Below are 7,507 nucleotides of genomic sequence, written 5' to 3'. Positions count from 1 at the left end.
GACATAATGACCAACCCAAATCACTCTATTAGCATAAATATAATAAAAAACATGCAATAAACTAATGATAATGGTGGATTAAGCTAAGTTAGGAGGCAAAATGAGCCCATATAATTACCCATTTATGGGGCTCATCATCACCCCCTACTGAATGTGTTGCTCATCCTCTGAGTAACTAGTCCACCTCCTCATCTTTGATGGCCCTGATGGCCACCCTGACATCCCATGCTTCTGATGTGAGATCCTCTTCTTTATCATGGAATCTTGCCTTTCTATCCACTTCTTCCCACTGTTGTTGTTCTTCTTCCTCTTTTCTACACTCTAGGAGTCCTAGTAGCAGTGGGGGAGTTAGTTTGAGGCCAATCCAATTGACCTTCAAATTATTCATAGAGCGCTTGTACAGCGGCACTCTCCTTAATGCTTTTTCATCCTTGTTAGGGAGTGATACTCCCTGATCTACAGACTGTGTGGTATGGTGTTCCACCTCCTCATACAAGCATGAATACAGTCATCCCCAAGTAACATTTCCATGTCCTCAAAATGTGCAATGGCCTGAGCCTGATCATTGATATACTTAGGGGAAATTTGGGGATTATTTGCAAGCAGCTAGTGTGTGCTGATGAGAGCCATGGGGTCTGATGGCTCAACTCTGATCATTAAGGGCTCATTCTGCTCCTTTATCATCAACTTCCTTATCTCTGCTTCCATTAATTCCTCATGATTCATCCATGATGCCATGGACATTAGTTGCAGGTCCCCTAGCCTAGCATTGGGGTCCCACACGTTCATATTGGTGAGGGCCATGTTATGAAAATAGAACTCTGCTATTTTTGCCTTGTCCTCCCTTTCTAGTGTCTCAAGAGACACTTCTATCATTTCTGCCCCTTTTTCCTCTCCTTCTGTCTTTTTCTCTGTCTCTACTGGTTTTGTTTCTTTTTGTTCTTTTTTGGTTTCTTCCTCCTCTGTTTTGGCTTCCTCCTTCTCTCTTTTGGTGTCTTCCTTCTTCTTTGCTTGTTCCTAAGTTTCCTCCCCTTCTCCCCCTTGCTGCTCTTCCTCCTCACTATCAGAAGGACTGAGATCATATGTGAGGGCCTTTATATCATCTGCTGCTATCATGTTTCGGAAGTTTTCCCATGCTATGGGGATTGTGAAGGTATGGAGGGCTTCTTCCACTAATAGTTTAATTAACCCATGGTGAGCCAACTGATCTATACCTCTTGCCTTCAACTTAATGCTGGAGTCTATGAGGGACTGTAGGAGAAAATAGGGGATGCTGAGTTTTTGTGGTGTGGGAGTGTCCATGCCATATCTCAGCTCATGGAGAAGTCTAAAATGGTAGCCATAAACTATGCTATACCTCCCTTCACAGGAAATATACTTGATGATTTGGTAACTGACCTCATCCCAAGGGTAAGGTATGCTTGTTCTTCTAATGCCATTTTTGTCTTCTACAAGATGTTCATATGGTTGGAAGAATGTTTTCTTTGCAGACTGTCCAATTGGCTTTTCATCTTTGCTCCAAGGTAATCCAAGTGGAAGACTGGTAACCCTACTAATATAGTCTGGGGTGATTTCCATGGTGAGATCTTTGAAAGTAACGGTGGCATGGGTCTTTTAGTGGGGTACCAAAGAAAGGGCAAACTCCTAAGCCACTTCTTCATCAAACCTTCTAAATTTTTCTAAAAATGGCATCCAATTGGCTATGGTGAAAATGGCTACTACCTTGGGATGTTCATGGAGACCGACTGAATTTATGGGCTCCTTCCTCATGAATCCCCCTGTCATTTTGCTTGCACCCTTTTGGAACACCTCAAGTGGAGAAGGAGACCAGAATTTTTGCAGAAACAGGAAATAGAGAAAAATTGTGTTTTTTTATTAAGAAACAAGTAGAATTTTTTAATGAAATTCCTCTTATTTTTTAGGCTTAATTCTTCCTTAAAATTGCATCATTCCTTGCACATATGAATATCTAGGTGGGTTTGTATAGAGCCTACCTCTTCAAGTTCAAATTTGAGTGAAAACCCCGTGTTTTCTCCTATAAAACTACTTACTACCCCTCCTGTAGAACTAGATGTAGGTTCTCCTATAGAACCTGTTACTACTCCTATAGAACCTAATAATGCTCCTATAGAGCGCCGATCGGAGGAGGAGGACTGAAAATGACAAAGAACGATGGTTTCGAGGCTATGGAGGTGGTATGGAGCTTGCTGCAGCTATGGGGACGATAATGAAATGGAAGCAAAGGTGGTGGAGGAGTTCGAGGGAGAGTACTTATGTCTATTTTGAGATACTTCCGGCGATGATGTGAGTTGGAAAAAATGGTACGTTGCCATTATTCGGACCGTTGGTCCCCACTTCCATGTCATCATGACTCCTCATGACTTTTTCCTGCAATCACTTCCCATCATTTGCATCGGAGTTTATACAACCACCACTACCTGTCCTTTGGATTTTCTGTGAGTTGACTAGGCACACGTGTGGTGGGATCTCCGGATGGTCGCAATCGAACTGGATGAGGGTGGCCAGTTAACTAGCCAACTTTCTGGTTTAACCCTAACCATCTCATTCGTTCAAGCAATTTTGAATTATATAGATGCAATAGAGGAGAGGGTTAGACACTTACCTGCAGGTCGAATGTTCGTGCTGCTTGGTTCTATTGCTGTTGCATGCTCGGATTTCAGTGCTGCATGCCTGTATCCCTTCTACTATATGCTTTTTGATTCTTGATATGTGGCTCGTTTATTTTATACAGGTACCCTTTAGCTGAATCTTGCTTTGGACATCCTCTGCATTCCTATGGCTGCACCTATTTTGCTGCTAGAGCTTGATTTTAAGGGGATCAACTGCTACAGGAAATCCTACAGGAGCTCCTGTAGCTGCTTCTCCCTCTAAAATTTTTAGTTGATTCTTGTGCTGGGAGCTGTGAGGATGCTACTAAAGATATTGATGGCAATGGAGAGGTATTTGGTAAGCTGCAGGTGAGTTGTGGAGGTGTTTTTCTTTTCATTTTCTTATATATATATATATATCTATATATATATATATATATATATATATATATATATATATATATATATATATAGATATATATATATATTTAACTAGTTTCTGAGTTTTTTCTGCATGAAGGAAAGAAATCAATGGAAATGAGGTGGTGTAGGTGTGGGATGGAGGGTTAGGATGGTGGATAGCTGTAGGATGGCCTACATGCTCTCTATGAAAATCCCCAGCTCCTCAAACTGTTTTTAAAAGCTATTTCAGGCTCTCTGTGATTTCTATAGGAGCCTCCTGTAGAACACACAGGGCCTCCTGTAGGATACACAGTCTTTAGAAAAAAACACAAAGAGGTGGAAAAGAGGTAAAAAACGATGGAGAAGAGTATAGAGGATGTGTAATAGGCCTTGTGGCATTTCCTCTTGCTTCTTGTGGTCCACCTATAACCTGCAATGCATTTTAAAAGTCAATTTTCTCTTCCTTTTTTCTCGGTTTTTTTTTTTTTGAAAAGACAACTAGGGCACCTCCAGGAGGTTTTCACCCTACTTGCCTACCCTGGGCACCTCCAAAGGAGGTTTTCATTTAGGGATCTTATTCTCTCTCTTTTTTTTTTTTCATCACTGGGCCGCCTCAAAAGAGGTTTTCAACCCAATGATGGGACTCAAGTGCCTCATAGAGGTTTTCACTTGAGTCCTTATTATTTTTTATTTTTCTTAGTGAGTGGGTGGAGTGGAGGCTCAGACCTACTCCACTACCAACACTATCTTATTCAGATCTTCAATGAACTCTCGCTTGGAGAGGGGCTTCTTGTAAATTTTCAACCTATGTCCATTGACAAGCATGGGGATGGCTTCCTCATCAATGGTTCTAATCAGAACTGAACCATTGTCATTGCATTTTTCTACAGTGCAGGGTCTCTTGTCCTTAGCTTGCCTTTGAAATCTTTATACCTTGAGTCATAGAGCAGCACCCAATCTCCTTCTTGGAATTGATTCTCCTTGATATTTTTGTCATGCCATATCTTCCTTTGAAGCTGGACTACCTCTGTGTGGAGAAGGGCCTGCAATCTTTGTTCATCCAATCCATTGAGTTGGAGTAACCTTTCCCTTTGTGCATGGCTGAGGTCTAGGTCTAGCTAAGTTCCCATCCTTTGTCTATTGTATTCAAATTCTATTGACAACAAAGCCTTCTTCCCACAGACCAGTTCATAGGGTGTGAACCCAGTGGTGGTGTTCCATGTGGTGTTGTAGGCCCAGGTGGCCTCAACCAATCTATCTGCCCAATCTTTTCTGCTGCTACTCACTACCTAGATCAGAATTCCTTCCAAAGCTCTGTTAGTGACTTCCACTTGCCCATTTACTTATGGTTGGTAAGGGGTGGAAGTCCTGTGCTTGATTTTATGATGTGTGAGCAGGTCTTCAATGAAATTGGAAGTGAACTGACTGCCTTTATCTGTAACCAATTCTCTGGGATACCCGAACTTGTAAAATATGTTTTCTCTTAAAAACTCAGCTACTTTTTCTTCTGTTATTGCCTTGATTGCTTTTGTCTCTGCCCATTTTGTCAGATAATCGGTGCACACAATGATGTATTGTTTCTATTTTGAAGGATATTTGATAGGACCCACAAATTCCATGCCCCACTTCTCAAATGGTTCAAAAGTCACTTGAGGTTGCATGGGCATCTCATCCTTTGGAGTAGGTTTCCCCATCCTTTGGCACCAATCACATTGGCTGGTATATCTCCTCACATCTTGATGAAGAGTGGGCCAATAATAACCTGCTTGCAATATTTTGAAGGCAGTCCTCTTTGCTACAAAATGGCCTCCACAAGGCCCGCATGACAGGTCAGGAGAATGTCAAAAACTTCCTCCTCTCTGACACATCTTCTCAAGATCTGATCTGGGCCAAGTTTGAAGAGATTACCCCCAATCCAGGTGAAAGGGGCACTTTTCCTCACGATCTTGATCTTTTCTTTTGAGGACAGGTGTGGTGGGAACTGTGCTGAAACCAAGTAATTTGCTATATCAACAAACCATGGAGAGAGTACTGAGATAGAAAATAGGTGCTCATCTTCCATTTGATTATCTACCATTCCTTCCTCACCTGCAGGCAAATTTATTCTAGAAAAAAAGTCAACAACAACATTTTTTTTACCAGTGTTATCAACAATGGTTAAATCAAACTGCTACAATAAAAGCAACCACCTAATAATGTGAGCATTTACATCTGGTTTGTTCATTAAATACCTAATTGCAACATGATCAGTGTGTATAAAGGATTGATAGTCTGTGATGTAATGTCTGAATTTATTTAAGGAGTGCACTATAGCTAAGAGTTCCTTCTCGGTTACCGTGTAGTTTAACTCTGCCTTTGACAAATTTTTACTTATAAAGTATATGGCATAAGGTAACTTTTCATTAACTTGCCCTAAGGCTACTCCTATTGCTTTGTTCGAGGCATTTGTGTGAATGAGGAAAGGTAGGGCCCAGTTTGGGCCTCTCAAAATTGGGGCAGTCACAAGTTTACTTTTCAAGGTATCTAGGGCTTCTTGACAGTGTTCATTCCATATGAACTCGACATATTTTCCCAAAAGACCAAACAACAGAGATGCTAACTTACTGAAATCTTTAATGAATCTTCTGTAATATCCTGCTAAGCCTAGGAAACTTTGGACATCTCTTACCTTGAGGTGGGACCCTTTGGATGATGGCAATTTTGTTGGGGTCCACCTGCAATCCTTGTTGAGATATTGCATGACCTAGCACGGTCCCTTCACTCATCAATAATTCATATTTTTCCAGACTAAGGGACAGGTTCATTTCAATACACTTGTCCAAAACTTTTCCCAGGTTAGATAAAGCTTCCTATAAGTTAGAACCATAAGGAGTAAAATCATCCATATATATTTCCACTGCATCATGAACCAATTTAGAAAAAATACTTAATACTACTCTCTGGAAAGTTGCAAGAGCATTGCACAAACCAAAAGAAAGGACCCGATATGCAAAGGTACCCCAAGGACAAGTGAAAATGGTTTTATCTTGGTCTTCTAGGCTGATTTGGATTTGATTGTATCCGTTGAACCCGTCTAAGAAGGAGAAAAACTTTTTCTCTGCCAGACCATCTAACACTTTATCTATGAAAGGCAAAGGAAAATGGTCCTTTTCAGTGGCCTTATTCAGTTCCCGATAATTGACATAGATTCTCCACTTACATTTTTCTTTGGCACTAGCACCAAAGGAGAGACCCATTCACTGTCAGAGATGGGGTAGATGAATCTTGCATCCAGTAAATTTTGCAATTCTTCATTGACAATGTCTTTAAGGGCTAGATTCATCCTCCTTTGAGGCTGCATGACTGGTTTGAAAGCTTCCTTAATGTAAATGTGATGAGTACAAACTGAAGGGTGCACTCCCTTCATCTCCTTATAGCTCCAGGAGAAGGCATCTAAATATTTTCTCAATAAGCTATACAGTTCCTTCTCCTGGGAGGTGGATAGGGATGAGTTGATTTTCAAGGTTCTTTATGGTTCGAACTCTATATTCTTAACACAGAGAGAGGTCGGGTCAGCCCCACAGAGATCAGTTAAGGGATTGTCTTGGTTTTCTTTCACTAGATCTTCTAATGGAAAAATACTGGGGGGTGGATTCTGAATTAAATTTTCAATGATATCATCCTCATCTTGCGATTTCCCCCCCATGGAAGTTTCTACTGCACATAGTGGTGTAGAATAGACTTCATCCTCATCCTCCTCCTCCAACCAGAGAGGTAGATCATGTTCTAACAGAGGTTGGGTAGGAGGGTATAGGATTAGTTGTTTGGACATATGCCTGTTCTTGATTGTCATGTTCCCAACTCGACAGCTAATGTAGGCATCTGTAGTAGCCAACCAGGGTCTTCCCAGGATGGGAGGATACTTAGTGAGCTTTTCCTTTAGCTGGAGAACTAGGAAATCGGCAGGGTACTCCCAAGAATTAATGGAGACCATCACATCCTGCACAATCCCCTCAGGGGTCATGGTGGAGCGGTCTACTAGCTACAGTACTGTTGTGGTCTTTCTCAAGGAGCCATAGAGGTTGAGTTTAAGCATGGTGTCCTTTGTCATCACATTAATGGTAGCTCCCAGATCAATCAAGGTATGTGGTATCATGGTGTCATTGATGTGGACATCAACTACTAGGCTTCCAGGGTCTAGATATTTCAGACAGATTACGTGCCCTAACATTAGGTCACACAGTTGTCCTATGACATTGATGGTTGGGGCATCTCTCTTGCGCTTGCTTGGATGCCTGAAGCACTTCTCTTTGATCATCTTATTGTATATGGGCACATCCTTTATGGCTTGGAGAAGTGGTATCTTTACACATAACTGTTTCAATTCTCCCAGAAGTTCAGTTTCTTCTGGAGTGGGCTGTGTTGTTCCGGATAATCTCTCAAGAAAGGGTGGAATTGCTTTCGGTTCACTTTCCTCTTTATCTTCCTCAACCTCCTGAGGGGGAGGCTAGCTATCT

This window comes from Pinus tabuliformis, chromosome 5_1 (assembly GCF_031772625.1).
Source record: "Pinus tabuliformis cultivar Carrire ecotype Pingquan chromosome 5_1, CPIR1, whole genome shotgun sequence".
Lineage (NCBI taxonomy): Eukaryota > Viridiplantae > Streptophyta > Pinopsida > Pinales > Pinaceae > Pinus > Pinus tabuliformis.
This window is presented reverse-complemented; position numbering follows the sequence as displayed.